Here is a 17,008-nt window from a genome sequence, read left to right on the forward strand (position 1 = left end):
TCCGTGCCTCGTCTTTCCCGCTCCGCTGCAGTTTAAATTCTCCCTGCTTGGGTGTGAGCCCAAGCTCCTCTCAGGCCTCACGGCTGAATTTTACATGGATACCCACTTTTTAACTTCCCCATCTTCACTATCTGTAGAGAAATACTTTCCTAAACTGTAGATATTCAAACAGCATTCGAGATGCTGTGGAATTGAATTCTTCATGTATCTATACATCCATTACTTCATTTAATCATTCAACAATTTTTAATAAACATCGACAAATATTTAGTGAGCCAGGGCACTGTGGAAGGCCCGGCGGGGGAGGGGGGGATACAGTGGTGAGCAAGGCAGGCGTGTTTTCACGGAGCTTATAGTCTAGGGGAGATTTTAATCAGGTAAACAGCATTTGCCATATGTGTGGTGTGTGTTCTGATAGAACATTAGAAGGATATTTAACCCAAATTTACTTGGAAAACTATATCATCCCCATTCCCTGGTCTTCACATTCGCATTCTGGATCTAGAAAATGTTTTAATCTTTCCTTTTTTAGGTAGGTATCCCTGCTCTCTCAGTTACTCCAGATCCCATCTTCCTTAACGTCATTACCTGTTGAATTAGCCAGTCAACGAGTAGCTGGGAGACCCTTTTGGACAGTGTTCTATCCCATCCTTAATTTCTTGCAATAAATACTGAGGCACTCTTTGCATAAAAACCACTCACTTGGTGCCCGTAAAGTTACCAGCTGCTTATTGATTGGGCTGAATGGAGCATTGAAAAATTATCAAGTGTTTTCTGGGAATAAAGAGGTGAGAGGACATTCCAGATACAAAGTAGCTTTAGTAAAGATACTAAAGTAGCTTTAGTAAAGGCCTGAAAAGAGAACTGGAAACAGTCGGATAGACCTGAGCTGTGTTTGGAGGGAACCAGCTCGGGACAAATAGGAATAGGGAAATTAATAGGGGTTAGATCACAAAGGGCTTTGGATGTTTTGCTAAAGAGTTAGAACTAGATCCTCCAGAGCAGTGGTTTTCAAGCAGGATACTCAGGGGCCTGAGACTTCCAAGGGATAGACATGCACATATAGTTTTAGAAGAATCAGTTCCCAGATCCTCAGCTTCCAAATGAACGCTTCTAAAACTGACCTTACAAAAAAGGGGTGGAGAGTGTCATATCTCTCACGCTCTCAAATTTTACTATAGTATATTTTTCGGAGTATAAAAACCTCAGGTTGGCAAACAGGGAATATTTTGGAAATATTAATTTCAGGGAGGCCTTCTTTGGTGATTGATTAAGTTACCTCAAAAACCTAGAAGGGCTCCTGTGGCCGGCGCCGGGGGATAGAACGCATGCGTCTTGTCTTTGAATGGGTGGCACCCTTATCCTCGCGGCGGCTGGCAGTGCGGCTATGGGTAGTGCTGCGTCCCCGCGCCGCTGTGCTCCGGCGGTCTCTCAGCCTCTTGGTGGTGGCTGGGTCCGGTGGGCATACCATTGAGATCCTGAGGCTGCTCGAGAACTTGTCCGATGCTTACTCTCCTAGACATTATATCATTGCTGACACTGATGAAATGAGTGCCCGTAAAATAAATTCTTTTGAAGTAAATCGAGCTGATAGAAACTCCAGTGCTACGTTTCCCGAATACTATATTCACCACATTCCCAGAAGCCGGGAGGTCCAGCAGTCCTGGCTGTCCACGGTACTCACCACCTTGTACTCTGTGTGGCTCTCCTTCCCCCTGACTCACCGAGTGAAGCCAGATTTGGTAAGAAAACTGAGCCATATGGGAAAAAATTGACTTGCCCAAAGTCTGAGGGCCACCAAGTGGATCCAAACCCGAAAAGCCTGAGACTGCAGCATCTATACTGTAATCATTGTACTATTCTACTCTTCTGTTCGGGACATAACTATTGAGTTCATGAATAAATTTCCTAATAGGGTCATACAGATGAGACCACCCAGAAAAAACAAACAAACAAACAACAAAAAAAACCCTAGAAGGCTTCCTGTCTTCCGATGTGTAATACACACTGCTGTTAGAGTGAAGCTTGTTCCTTGTTGGGATATTCTGAATTCAGAAGAACACAACAGTTGGAGACTTCCCTGGTGGTCCAGTGGTTAAGACTCTGCCCTCCCAAGGCAGGGGGCCCAAGTTCGATCCCTGGTCAGGGAACTAGATCCTGCATGCTGCAACTAAAAGATCCTGCATGCAGTGATGAAGATCCTGCATGCTGCAACGAAGACCCGGTGCAGTGAAATAAATAAATAAATATTAAAAAAAAAAAAAAAAGAACACAACAGTTAAAATGTGTCTAAAATGTTTTTCGGGACCACAGATTTTTCAAGCTGTATTGGATAAAAGTTGCATAAAATTTTTTAAAAGAGATTTCTTTTAGTTTAGATGTGTGTTAATCAGATAGTTAAAACTCATTTTATTAAATAGTCATGAAATGTTTATTTCAATTACAGTTAGTCCTTACCGTAGTTCTTTCTATAAAATGTTTAGTATTTTCTACCTCCTCTTAACAAAAGGATAAACTTGTTTAAACTTGTGATGAAAAATTTTAGAGTTCAACTTTAAGATGTGCAAGGAATACATGGGTTTAATTTTTTTTTTTCTTCTTTTTTTTGGCTCTTCCGCGTGGCTTGCAGGATCTCAGTTCCCCAACCAGGGATTGAACCTGGGCCACGGCAGTGAAAGTCTGGAATCCTAACCACTAGGCCACCAGAAACTCCCCAAGGAATACATGGTTTTAAAAATTCCTAGGGGAATACATGAGTAAAATCATTGGAAGAGTATATTGCAGGAAAACCATGGAAAGGTAATTAGCAGGAAGGTAACATCAGATTTGTGCTTGAGATTACTACTGTAGTGTCAGTGTGCAGTTTGAATAAGTAAGATTTTAGACTGAAGGCAGGGAGCCAATGAGAAAACTAGAGACCAGACTAGAGATGATGAGGGCTTTATAGTGGTTGCAGTGGGGGAGAGGGTTTAGAGAGAAATTAACAGTGGTAGAAGTGGACAAAACCTGGTGGCAAAGTAGATGTAGGGAGAGTGGGACAAAGAGCAGTCTGGAATGATCCTTGTTTTCTGACTTTAGTGATTAAGTGGGTGGTGATGCAGGAGGAACTATTAGGAGGAGGGCTTTGAGGAGAAAGATAAAGGAGTTTGGGCATGCTGAATTGAGGTTCCTGCAGCACATCAAGGTAGAAAGGCCTGGGAGGTTGTTCTGTAGGTCTGAGAGATGAAAGAAAGTTGAGAATGTAGGAGATGGTTGAGGCCATGGGATAAAAGAGGTTGCTTTGGGAGAGTTTGTGTTAATAGTTGCAACTGCCATTTATTGAGCACTTACTATGTGCCAGGCCAAGTGAGAAGACTGAGCACAGAGGAGCACCAAATTTGAGAGAGTAGGTAGGGGAAAAGGGATGGAAGAAGGGAGGCAGAATATTTATAACCAAATCCAAAAATGAATATGTAAATGAAAAATCCCTTGCTGAAAAACTTTATTTTTTTTCCTGTTTTCTACTATTTTTATTTATTTATTTTAAAATTTTATTCTATTTATTTATTTTTTATACTGCAGGTTCTCAGTAGGTATCCATTTTGTACATATTAGTATATATATGTCAATCCCAATCTCCCAGTTCATCCCACCACCACCGCCCCACCCCCATCCCCCGCTTTCCCCCCCTTGGTGTCCACTTTTGTTCTCTACATCTGTGTCTCTATTTCTCCCTTGCAAACTGGTTCATCTGTACCATTTTTCTAGATTCCACATATATGCGTTAATATGCAATACTTGTTTTTCTCTTTCTGACTTACTTCACTCTGTATGACAGCCTCTAGGTCCATCCACGTCTCTACAAATGACCCAATTTCATTCCTTTTCATGGCTGAGTAATATTCCATCGTATATATGTACCACATCTTCTTTATCCATTCATCTGTCGATGGGCATTTAGGTTGCTTCCATGACCTGGATATTGTAAATAATGCTTTAGTGAACATTGGGGTGCATGTGTCTTTTTGAATTATGGTTTTCTCTGGGTATATGCCCAGTAGTGGGATTGCTGGGTCATATGGTAATTCTATTTTTAGTTTTTTAAGGAACCTCCATACTGTTCTCCATAGTGGCCGTATGAATTTACATTCCCACCAACAGTGCAAGAGGGTTCCCTTTTCTCCACACCCTCTCCAGCATTTATTGTTTGTAGATTTTCTGATGGTGCCCATTCTAACCGGTGTGAGGTGATACCTCATTGTAGTTTTGATTTGCATTTCTCTAATAATTAGTGATGTTGAGCATCTTTTCATGTGTTTGTTGGCCATCTGTATGTCTTCTTTGGAGAAATGTCTATTTAGGTCTTCTGCCCATTTTTGGATTGGGTTGTTTGTTTTTTTGATATAGAGCTGCATGAGCTGCTTGTAAATTTTGGAGATTAATCCTTTGTCAGTTGCTTCATTTGCAAATATTGTCTCCCATTCTGAGGGTTGTCTTTTCATCTTGTTTATGGTTTCCTTTGCTGTGCAAGAGCTTTTGAGTTTCATTAGTTCCCATTTGTTTATTTTTGTTTTTATTTCCATTACTCTAGGAGGTGGATCAAAAAAGATCTTGCTGTGATTTATGTCAAAGAGTTCTTCCGATGTTTTCCTCTAAGAGTTTTATAGTGTCCAGTCTTACATTTAGTTCTTTAATCCATTTTGAGTTTATTTTTGTGTGTGGTGTTACGGAGTGTTCTAATTTCTTTTACATGTAGCTGTCCAGTTTTCCCAGCACCATTTATTGAAGAGACTGTCTTTTCTCCATTGTATATCCTTGCCTCCTTTGTCATAGATTAGTTGACCATAGGTGCGTGGGTTTATCTCTGGGCTTTCTATCCTGTTCTATTGATCTATATTTCTCTTTTTTTGTGCCAGTACCATATTGTCTTGATTACTGTAGCTTTGCAGTATAGTCTGAAGTCAAGGAGTTTGATTCCTCTAGCTCCATTTTTTCCCCTCAAGATTGCTTTGGCTATTTGGGGTCTTTTGTGTCTCCATACAAATTTAAGATTTTTTGTTCTAGTTCTGCAAAAAATGCTGTTGGTAATTTGATAGGGATTGCATTGAATCTGTAGATTGCTTTGGGAAGTACAGTCATTTTCACAATATTGATTCTTCTAATCCAAGAACATAGTATATCTCTTCATCTGTGTCATCTTTGATTTCTTTCATCAGTGTCTTATAGTTTTCTGCGTACAGGTCTTTTACGTCCTTAGGTAGGTTTATTCCCAGCTTTTTATTCTTTTTGTTGCAATGGTGAATGGGATTGTTTCCTTAATTTCTCTTTCTGATCTTTTGTTGTTAGTATATAAGAATGCAAGAGATTTCTGTGCATTAATTTTGTATCCTGCAACTTTACCAAATTCATTGATTAGCTCTAGTAGTTTTCTAGTGGCATCTTTAGGATTATCTATGTATAGTATCATGTCATCTGCAAACAGTGGCAGTTTTACTTCTTTTCCAATTTGTATTTCTTTTATTTCTTTTCTTCTCTGATTGCCAAGGGTAGGACTTCCAAAACTATGTTGAATAATAGTGGTGAGAGTGGACGTCCTTGTCTTGTTCCTGATCTTAGAGGAAATGGTTTCAGTTTTTCACCATTGAGAATGATGTTTGCTGTGGGTTTGTCATATATGGCCTTTACTATGTTGAGGTAGGTTCCCTGTATGCCCACTTTCTGGAGAGTTTTTATCATAAATGGGTGTTGAATTTTGTCAAAAGCTTTTTCTGCATCTATTAATCTGTTAAGATGTTCATATGGTTTTTCTTCTTCATTTTGTTAATATGGTGTATCACATTGATTGATTTGCGTATATTGAAGATATACTTGCATCCCTGGGATAAATCCCATTTGATCATGGTGTATGATCCTTTTAATGTGTTGTTGGATTCTGTTTGCTAGTATTTTGTTGAGGATTTTTGCATCTATGTTCATCAGTGATATTGGTCTGTAGTTTTCTTTTTTTGTGACATCTTTGTCTGGTTTTGGTATCAGGGTGATGGTGGCCTCATAGAATGAGTTTGGGAGTTTTCCTCCCTCATATATTTTGGAAGAGTTTGAGGACAGGTGTTAGCTCTTCTCTAAATGTTTGATAGCATTCACCTGTGAAGCCATCTGGTCCTGGGCTTTTGTTTGTTGGAAGATTTTTAATCACAGTTTCAATTTCAGTGCTTGTGATTGGTCTGTTTATATTTTCTATTTCTTCCTGGTTCAGTCTTGGAAGGTTGTGCTTTTCTAAGAATGTGTCCATTTCTTCCAGGTTGTCCATTTTATTTGCATAGAGTTGCTTGTAGTAATCTCTCATGATTCTTTGTGTTTCTGCACTGTTGTTACTTCTCCTTTTTCATTTCTAATTCTGTTGATTTGAGTCTTCTCCCTTTTTTTCTTAATGAGTCTGGCTAGTGGTTTGTCAATTTTGTTTATCTTCTCAAAGAACCAGCTTTTAGTTTTACTGATCTTTGCTATTATTTCCTTCATTTCTTTTTCATTTATTTCTGATCTGATCTTTATGATTTCTTTCCTTCTGCTAACTTTGAGGTTTTTTTGTTCTTCTTTCTCTAATTGCTTTAGGTGTAAGGTTAGGTTCTTTATTTGAGATGTTTCTTGTTTCTTGAGGTAGGATTGTATTGCTATAAACTTCCCTCTTAGAATTGCTTTTGCTGCATCCCATAGGTTTTGGGTCGTCATGTTTTCATTGTCATTTGTTTCTAGTTTTTTTCTGATTTCCTCTTTGATTTCTTCAGTGATCTCTTGGTTATTTAGTAGTGTATTGTTTAACTTCCACGTGTTTGTATTTTTTACAGATATTTCCCTGTAATTGTTATCTAGTCCATAGTGTTGTGGTTGGAAAAGATACTTGATACGATTTCAGTTTTCTTTAATTTACCAAGGCTTGATTTGTGACCCAAGATATGATCTATCCTGGAGAATGTTCCATGAGCACTTGAGAAGAAAGTGTACTCTGTTGTTTTTGGATGCAATGTCATATAAATGTCAATTAAGTCCATCTTGTTTAATGTGTCATTTAGAGCTTGTGTTTCCTTATTTATTTTCATTTTGGATGATCTGTCCATTGGTGAAAGCGGGTGTTAAAGTCCCCTACTACTATTGTGTTACTGTCGATTTCCCCTTTTATGGTTGTTAGCATTTGCCTTATGTTTTGAGGTGCTCCTATGCTGGGTGCATAAATATTTACAATTGTTATGTCTTCTTCTTTGATTGTTCCTTTGATCATTATGTAGTGTCCTTCTTTGTCTCTTGTAGTAGTCTTTATTTTAAAGTCTATTTTGTCTGATATGAGAATTGCTACTCCAGCTTTCTTTTGATTTCCATTTGCATGGAGTATCTTTTTCCATCCCCTCATTTTCAGTCTGTATGTGTCCCTAGGCCTGAAGTGGGTCTCTTGTAGACAGCATATATACGGGTTTTGTTTTTGTATCCATTCAGCCAGTCTATGTCTTTTGGTTGGAGCATTTAATCCATTTACATTTAAGGTAATTATCAATATGTATGTTCCTACTACCATTTTCTTAATTGTTTTGTGTTTGTTATCCTAGGTCTTTTCCTTCTCTTGTGTCTCCTGCCTAGAGAAGTTCCTTTAGCATTTGTTGTAAAGCTGGTTTGGTGATGCTGGATTCTCGTAACTTTTGTTTGTCTGTAAAGGTTTTAATTTCTCCATGGAATCTTAATGAGATCCTTGCTGGGCAGAGTAATCTTGTTTGTAGTTTTTTCCCCTTCATCACTTTAAATATGCCACTCCCTTCTAGCTTGCAGAGTTTCTGCTGAAAGATCAGCTGTTAACCTTATGGGTATTCCCTTGTATGTTATTTGTTGCTTTTCCCTTGCTGCTGTTTTTTAAAATTATTTATTTATTTATTTATTTATTTATTTATTTATTTATGGCTGTGTTGGGTCTTAGTTTCTGTGTGAGGGCTTTCTCCAGTTGCGGCAAGCGGGGGCCACTCTTCATTGCGGTGCACGGGCCTCTCACTATCGTGGCCTCTCTTTGTTGAGGAGCACAGGCTGCAGACGCGCAGGCTCAGTAATTGTGGCTCACGGGCCTAGTTGCTCCGCGGCATGTGGGATCTTCCCAGACCAGGGCTCGAACCTGTGTCCCCTGCATTGGCAGGCAGACTCTCAACCACTGAGCCACCAGGGAAGCCCCTCCCTTGCTGCTTTTAATATCTTTTCTTTGTATTTAATTTTTTTTTTTTTTTTAATTTTTATTTATTATTTATTTATTATGTTTATTTTTGGCTGTGTTGGGTCTTCGTTTCTGTGTGAGGGCTTTCTCCAGTTGCGGTGAGTGGGGGCCACTCTTCATCGCGGTGCGCGGGCCTGTCACTATCGCGGCCTCTCTTGTTGCGGAGCAGAGGCTCCAGACGCTCAGGCTCAGCAGTTGTGGCTCACGGGCCCAGTCGCTCCGCGGCACGTGAGATCCTCCCAGACCAGGGCTCGAACCCGTGTCCCCTGCATTGGCAGGCAGATTCTCAACCACTGCGCCACCAGGGAAGCCCTGTATTTAATTTTTGATAGTTTGATTAATATGTGTCTTGGCATGTTTCTCCTTGGATTTATCCTGTATGGGACTCTCTGCACTTCCTGGACTTGATGGACTATTTCCTTTCCCATGTTAGGGAAGTTTTCAACTATAATCTCTTCAAATATTTTCTCAGAGCCTTTTTTTTTCTCTTCTTCTTCTGCTACCCCTATAATTTGAATGTTGGTGCGTTTAATGTTGGCCCAGAGGTCTCTGAGACTGTCCTCAATTCTTTTCATTCTTTTTTCTTTATTCTGCTCTGCGATGGTTATTTCCACTGTTTTATCTTCCAGGTTACTGGAAGTGAGTGAGTTCTTCTGTCACTAATCTGCCTCAGTTATTCTGCTATTGATTGCTTCAAGAGAATTTTTAATTTCATTTATTGTGTTGTTCATCATTGTTTGTTTGCTCTTTAGTTCTTCTAGGCCCTTGTTAAATGTTTCTTGCATTTTCTCCATTCTGTTTTCAAGATTTTGGATCATCTTTACTATCATTACTCTGAATTCTTTTTCAGGTAGACTGCCTATTTCCTCTTCATTTGTTTGGTCTGGTGGGTTTTTACCTTGCTCCTTCATCAGCTGCATATTTCTGTCTTCTCATTTTGCTGAATACACTGCGTTTGGGGTCTCCTTTTCACAGGCTGCAGGTTTGTAGTTCCCATTGTTTTTGGTGTCTGCCCCCAGTGGGTAAAGTTGGTTTAATGGCTTGTGTAGGCTTCCTGGTGGAGGGGACTGGTGCCTGTGTTCTGGTGGGCGGGGCTGGATCTTGTCTTTCTGGTGGGTGGGGCTGCATCCAGTGGTGTGTTTTGGGGTGTCTGTGAACTTAGTATGACTTCAGGCAGCCTCTCTGCTAGTGGGTGGGGTCGTGTTCCTGTCTTGCTAGTTGTTTGGCATGGGGCATCCAGCACTGGAGCTTGCTGGCCATTGGGTGGAGCTGGGTCTTAGTGTTGAGACGGAGATCTCTGGGAGAGCTCTTGCTGATTGATATTACATGGGGCTGGGAGGTCTCTGGTGGTCCAATGTCCTAAACTCGGCTCTCCCACCTCAGAGGCTCAGGCCTGACATCAGGCCAGAGCACCAAGAACCTGTCAGCCACACAGCTCGGGAGAAAAAAAGAAAAAAAAAAAATAAAGACATAAATAAAAATAAAAATAGAATAAATACAGTAAAAATATTGTAAAAATTATTACAATAAACAAGTAATTTAAAAAAAAAGAGAGAGCAACCAAACCAATAAACAAGTCCACTAGTGATACAAGTGCTAAAAACTATACTAAGGTAAACATGAAAATCAGAAACAAGTTGGTTGCAGATGGCAAACCCCAAGTCTCCAGTTGCTCCCAAAGTCCACTGCCTCAATTTTGGGTTGATTCGTTGTCTATTCAGGTATTCCACAGATGCAGGGTACCTCAAGTTGATTGTGAGGATTTAATCCACTGCTCCTGAGGCTGCATGGAGAAATTTCCCTTTCTTATCTTTGTTCGCACAGCTCCTGGGGTTCAGCTTTGGATTTGGCCCCGCCTCTGTGTGTAGGTCGCCCTCAGGCTTCTGTTCCCACCCAGACAGGACGGGGTTAAAGCAGCGGCTGATTAGGGGACTCTGGCTCACTCATGCTGGGGGGAGGGAGGGGTACGGTAGTTATAATTGGAATGCGGGGTGAGCCTGCGGCGGCAGAGGCCAGCATGACATTGTAGCGGCCTGAAGCGTGCCGTGTGTTCTCCCGGGAAGTTGTCCCTGGATCACGGGACCCTGGCAGTGGCGGGCTGCCAGGCTCCTGGGGGGTTGGGGGTGTGTGTGGATAGTGACGTGTGCTTGCACACAGGATTCTTGGTGGCTGCAGCAGCAGCGTTAGTGTTTCATGCCCATCTCTGGTGTCTGAGCTGATAGCCGCCGCTCGTACCCTTCTCTGGGGCTTGTTTAGGCGGTGCTCTGCCTTCTGTGGGCAAACAGGGAAGGAATCCCCTCTCCTTGTGCACCCCGAAACAATGGTCTCTTGCCTCTTAGGCAGGTCCAGACTTTTTCCCGGACTCCCTTCTGGCTAGCTGTGGCGCACTAGCCCCCTTCAGGCTGTGTTCACGCAGCCAACCCCAGTCCTCTCCCTGGGGTCTGACCTCCGAAGCCTGAGCCTCAGCTCTCAGCCCCCGCCCATCCTGGCGGGTGAGCAGACAAGCATCTCGGGCTGGTGAGTGCTGGTCAGCACCGATCCTCTGTGTGGTAATCTCTCCGCTTTGCCCTCGGCACCCCTGTTGCTGCGCTCTCTTCCGTGGCTCCGAAGCTTCCCCCCCACCCACCTCCCGTCTCCACCAGTGAAGGGGCTTCCTAGTGTGTGGAAACTTTTCCTCCTTCACAGCTCTCTCCCAGAAGTGCAGGTCCCATCCCTATTCTTTTGTCTCTGTTTTTTCTTTTTTCTTTTGCCCTACCCAGGTACATGGGGATTTTCTTGCCTTTTGGGAAGTCTGAGGTCTTCTGCCAGCATTCAGTAGGTGTTCTGTAGGAGCTGTTCCTCGTGTAGATGTATTTTTCATGTATTTGTGGGGACGAAGGTGATCTCCACGTCTTACTCCTCCGCCATCTTGAAGGTCCCCCCTAGGTGTTTGTTCTTTAATTCTTCTAGGTCTTTGTTAAACATTTCTTGCATCTTCTCTATCTTAGCCTCCATTCTTTTTCCGAGGTCCTGGATCATCTTCACTATCATTATTCTGAATTCTTTTTCTGGAAGGTTGCCTATCTCAGCTTCATTTAGTTGTATTTCTGGGGTTTTATCTTGTTCCTTCATCTGATACATAGTCCTCTGCCTTTTCATTTTGTCTATCTTTCTGTGAATGTGGTTTTTGTTCCACAGGCCGCAGGATTGTTGTTCTTCCTGCTTCTGCTGTCTGCCCTCTGGTGGATGAGGCTATCTAAGAGGAGGGACTGGTGGTGGGTAGAGCTGGCTGTTGCTCTGGTGGGCAGAGCTCAGTAAAGCTTTAATCCCCTTCTGTGCTGATGGGTGGGGCTGAGTTCCCTCCCTGTTGGTTGCTTGGCCTGAGGCGACCCAGCACTGGAGCCTACAGGCTCTTTGGTGGGGCTAATGGTGGACTCACGCCATGGAGTACTTCCCAGAACTTCTGCTGCCAGTGTCCTTGTCCCCGTGGTGAGCCACAGCCACCCCTCCCGCCCCCACCTCTGCAGAAGACCCTCCAACACCAGCAGGTAGGTCTGGTTCAGTCTCCTATTGGGTCACTGCTCCTTCCCCCTGGGTCCTGATGCACACACTACTTTGTGTGTGCCCTCCAAGAGTGGAGTCTCTGTTTCCCCCAGTCCTGTCGAAGTCCTGCAATCAAATCCCACTAGCCTTCAAAGTCTGATTCTCTCAGAATTCCTCCTCCCATTGCTGGACCCCCAGGTTGGGAAGACTGACGTGGGGCTCAGAACCTTCACTCCAGTGGGTAGACTTCTGTGGTATACGTGTTCTCCAGTTTGCGAGTCACCCACCCAGCAGTTATGGGATTTGATTTTATTGTGATTGCACCCCTCCTACCGTCTCACTGCAGCTTCTCCTTTGTCTTTGGATGTGGGTTATCTTTTTTGGTGAGTTCCAGTGTCTTTCTGTCGATGACTGTTCAGCAGTTAGTTGTGATTCTGGTGCTCTCGCAAGAGGGAGTGAGTGCACGTCCTTCTACTCCGCCATCTTGAACCAATCCTGTTTTCTACTGTTTTTAATTCTTCACCCAGCTCTCACCTGAAAAACTTAGATGAACCTTTAACTTCAGGATCTGGTACTCATGATGTGGAGTTGAGTTTAGCTTTCCTGCTAGATTCCTTCTATGACCTTGGAATTGTCTGGTCATAGGATTCCTGGATTTTAGCATGCAATCAGATGCTTTGATCTGTTGGTGAAATGCAGAGAAAACTTTTCTTTAATGCCCTGAACTTCTCATCCTCTCTTCTGGCAGAACTGGGAAGCCAGACCTGGTATTTTTGGAACTAATACTGAGAGTGCTAATTTCTGTTAGGCCCTGAAATACAAAGGGCCGTGTCCTTGGGAGCCTCTTGGACATCCTGGACAGGCAGTGCTATTCTAGACCAGAGGTTCTCATTATATGCAGTTTTTTTTAAAAATTTATTTATTTATTTTTGGCTGCGTCAGGTCTTTCTTGCGGCCCGCGGGGTCTTCGCCGAGGCATGCGGGATCTTTCATTGCGGTGCGTGGCGTGTGGGTTTTCTCTTCTCTAGTTGTGGCACGTGGGCTCCAGGGCGTGTGGGCTCTGTAGTTTGCGGCACGGGGGCTCTCTTGTTGAGGCGCGGGAGCTCAGTAGTTGTAATGCGCAGGTTTAGTTGCCCCACAGCATGTGGGATCTTAGTTCCCTGACCAGGGATCGAACCCACGTCCCATGCATTGGAAGGAGGATTCTTTACCACTGGACCACCAGGAAAGTCCCTCTTATCTGCACTTTTAAAGCTCTTTGGGGTCTTCAGTATATTTTTTAATGTGGGATATATATCTACTCCATACTAGAAATTGAAGTATTTATTTATTAATTCATTTAGAAATAATAATAAACCCATTACAAGTAAACATAAGTAGCATTTTTTTTTTAAGTAGCATTTTTAAAAAGGCAAAACGCTATTGTTTCAGAAATATTAGTGAGGAGAGTGGCATTATTTTTGAGAATCTCGTTAATGTCTGGCTTAATAGAAGACAGCTGGATTCTCATATTTGTTTCTGCATTCAGTTGGTTCGATATGTTGTTGTGATTGAATGATGATGAAAATCCAGCCTCACATAGATAATTAGTTGGAAAAGGGAGGAATATTTCTATGGCCTTTTCAGACAATAGTGGGTATTCTTTGGTACTACACAGAAGTTAACAAGGAGTGGTTTTATGAAGGTTAGCTGCAGTGGAATCTGAAATGTTATCAGTGAGCTTTTCATACTTTGTTTCATTAGAATCCATTGGTCTGTCTCTGACTTTGACCGGACCTTTTACCCATGCCTGATTCTTTGACATTGTGTGATATTTGGAAAATACTGGTTCATTGAGTTACGTAGATCTTACAAATGTTGCCACATTTTATTTTACAGTATCAAAAAACAATATATTATCACCACACTCATCAGAAAGATGGTTAAGTATTGGGAAGCTGTCAAGCTCATGGTGGCAGATACAGTTTTGCCAAAATTATAATTTTCTCTTGGAAGCTCAAATTTTATCATTGGCAACAAACACTGTCAGCTGTTTTCCCTGAAGCGACAGGCTTACTCTGTTTCATTTTCTAGAGAATGCCTGCCAAGTATCAACGTCTGAATAACCATCACTTGTGTGTCCTTCATTCTTTCAAGTAAACATGATGTTCCACAGAGAGATTTTGCAATTCAAACAAGTGCTTTATTTAGAGACAACCATCGTCTTCTATTTTATATGTACTTCTCATTTTGTCACACAGAATATTAAAAAGATGTACTTGAGGATTGAGATTTCATTTTTATTGCGTCATCAAGGACATTCTTAAGTAAAGCTGGCATTTATTCTTTCACTGTGCAGTGAAGGAGTGTGTGGTGGTGAAGAATCTCGCTTGGTGCCATTGTCTCGACTCCTACTCAGGAACCAGCAGTTTGACCCACCATTGCTCTTGCACCATCAGTGGAAAGGCTGGCACAGTAAAAAAAGGCAAATCACATCTTAGTTTTGTTATGAAAATAGTTTCAGCTAGTGGAATCCCTGAAAGAGGCTTAGGGTTCCCTCAGGGTCTGGGACCACACTTCGAGGACCACTGCTTTAGAGAGCTCACCTGAGGTTTCTTTCAGAAGCTGCTGAAGGTCAAGGCTTCAGGAGAGCTAGTCACTTAATTATGTTAAGGCTTCAACTGTTTTCACTTTTTAGTAATTTGCAGATGGACCTCCCTCAGCTCTAGCTACTGTAAGCTGTATTTTTTCCTGAGGTTTGCTAACTACTTTTACATAACTGTTCTACAAGAGCTGCCCTTCTCAACTTGTGGTAGTGACCCTTCCTTCTCATTAGGGTTGGGGTATTGGCCTTCCTTTCTTAACAGGGCTTTAAAGAAGTTCCATGCTCCTCCAGCTTTCTTTAGGGAGACATAGTTTGGGATTTATCTCATAAGAGAAAATGGGTCTGATTCCTATACTCCTCCTCATTCTGTTTGATTTCAGACAAGTCAGTTCTACCTTCTTACATAACTGTTGAGCAACTAAAGTAATTTCATCAGAGATCTTATGACTGTAGACTCTGAACCGTTTCCGATGTCCTGAGTTCCCCTGGTGACTGAGGGAAACACTTAGATGGAGGAGGAAAAGGAAACTTCAGATCCCAAGAGGCACATACACTCCTGTAATGTAGGAGAGTGATACAGTCAGTGTGTAATGAATAATTGCTTTCTGTAGAAATAGATACTTTGTCCAAGTTGGTCTGGGCCTGGCCCCTGGTGACTTGATGGTTTGAGACAACAGTCAAAGATTTTCTAGCATAGGCTGCTCGTCATTCACTCTCACTTAAGGAGGAAACTTGAGGCAAAATGACCCTACAGAGAGTGGAAGGCAGAATGAGATAGACAGCTTCTGAATGCTGTCTAAAGATGGCAAAGCAGGATGTTGAGATTCCTGAGACTGGATGCTTTAGAAGGAGAGAGGCTGGATCCAGGGACGTCAGGCAGGATGCTATTGCAACAGTCCTGCACTTGGTGATGGGGTTGAGGGACTAGGAATTGGACTGAGCCAGCCATGCAAATAGAAAGAAAAGGATGTTTGAGGCCATTTTGTTTATCTTCAGAATGCTCAGCAGTTCTTTACCTTCCTTTCTTATCCCTTTAAGGGAAAAAAAAAAAAAAAGTTTCGTTTTTAACAGCTTTGTGGAGGTATAACTGACATTGAAAATATTCATCACCCTCAAGTCAATTAATTTTTAAACTTTGTTCTAGGGAGCCTTAATATCTCATGACGTTTTGCGGGGAGGCTTGGGTAGCATTGCTGAGGAGGAGGCCAGACTAGGGCAGTGATCTTCCTCCTTCTACTCGCATAGCTGTGCATTTATCTGTTACAGAAACACAAGATTTTCCTATAAAAGCCATCATGGAGCTTATGAGGCATATTCATATGAGAAGAGAACAGCGGTAAAAGATAGCCTTTACAAAGTATCAAATTAGAGGAATAAATACACAACAGATATTCATGGGTAGGATGGAGCTTGAGCTGGGCCTGGAAAAGGTAAATAAAATATGATAAGGATTCGGAAGGGAGAGGCTGAGTGGAGTAAGGGCCTGCAGACAGGTTTGAAAGGATTAGTATAAGACCAGAACAGGTCATATAACAGAGTTCAAGGTGGAAGGAAATGGAAATACGCCTTAAAAAAAGACTGAAGCCAGACTCAGGCTAAGAAGTCTGGAATTTATTTATTGACTTACATGAGAATCATCTAGAAGGCTTGTTTAAAATACAGATCCCTGGCCCCACCCCAGACCCACTGAATCCTCTCTGAAAGTGGGGCTCAGGAATCTGCACCCCAGGTTATTCTGATGCAGGTCGTTGGTGGGCTACTGTGATATTAAATGAGGACTCATGGAAAATTTTTGGAAAGGTAACTGATCAAGTAATATTTAAGCAAAGTTAATCTGGAGGTTGCCTGCAGAGTGGAATTAGGAAGGGCAGACCCTGGAGACACAAACTTCAGTCTGGAAGCTGTTGCAGTAGTCCAGATCTGGGATGGTGGTGGAAATGAAAGGAGGAGGCATGCCATGAAGAAAGAATCTCTTAAGTTTTGTGACTGGTTTGGCTTTGGAGATTAAGAGAAAGGAAGAAATCAGAAGTGACTTAAGTTTTCCTCTTTGGTGACTGAGAGAAAGAAGGTTCCACTGAAAGAAATTGGAACGTCAAGAGTGCAGAGCTAGGGAATTCCTTGGAGGTCCAGTGGTTAGGACTTGGCACTTGCACTGCCGGGGTCCGGGTTCAGTTCCTGGTTGGGGAACTGAGATGCTGCAAGCCATAAGGCGTGGCCAAAAAAAAGAGTGCAGAGCTGATCTGACAAGCTGGGCTGAAGTGGTTGGACTTGCCTGTGGAAAAGGGAGAAGACAGTTGGCGATGAGGACACGGAGCTTGAGAGAAGTCGGCTCTGAAAAGTGACTCTTCTCCTGCAGGTAATAGTTGAAGTGGTGAGAGCACATTGGTTTGATGTGGGAGAGAGGATAAAAGAGAGGAGCTGTGGAGGATTTTGGAGCGGACCTCAGGAGGAAAAGGCACTGTTGAAGCAGTTGGGTGTGGCTGTGGCAGAGTTCCTACACTGGGTAAAGTAGCAGCAACAAGGAGATGTTGGTAGCACCCCAGTGTTCACTGCAGCAGTATTTACGATAGCCAAGTTACGGAAGCAACCCAAGTGTCCAGTGATAGATGAATGGACACAGAAGATGTGGTACATATATACAGTGGAATATTACTCGGCCATAAAAAGAGAGAAATCTT

At 42.4% G+C, this 17,008-nt stretch overlaps 1 protein-coding gene across 3 annotated transcripts in view; it reads left to right on the top strand.

Moving 5' to 3' along the window:
* TTLL4 (tubulin tyrosine ligase like 4) overlaps positions 1–17,008 on the top strand; it is a 37,960-nt gene that overhangs the window by 541 nt on the left and 20,411 nt on the right. The window contains exon 1 of one of the 3 annotated variants that reach the window (XM_036857556.1): positions 10,724–10,741. The exons of 1 other annotated variant lie outside the window; for it this stretch is intronic. The gene's annotated coding sequence lies outside the window, so the exon portion shown is untranslated. Of the gene's footprint in view, positions 1–10,723; positions 10,742–16,472; positions 16,687–17,008 lie in introns of those variants that run through there. One more of the 3 variants, XM_036857555.1, reaches the window with a different exon arrangement.

The sequence above is a fragment of the Balaenoptera musculus genome, chromosome 7, assembly GCF_009873245.2.
Source record: "Balaenoptera musculus isolate JJ_BM4_2016_0621 chromosome 7, mBalMus1.pri.v3, whole genome shotgun sequence".
Classification (NCBI taxonomy): domain Eukaryota; kingdom Metazoa; phylum Chordata; class Mammalia; order Artiodactyla; family Balaenopteridae; genus Balaenoptera; species Balaenoptera musculus.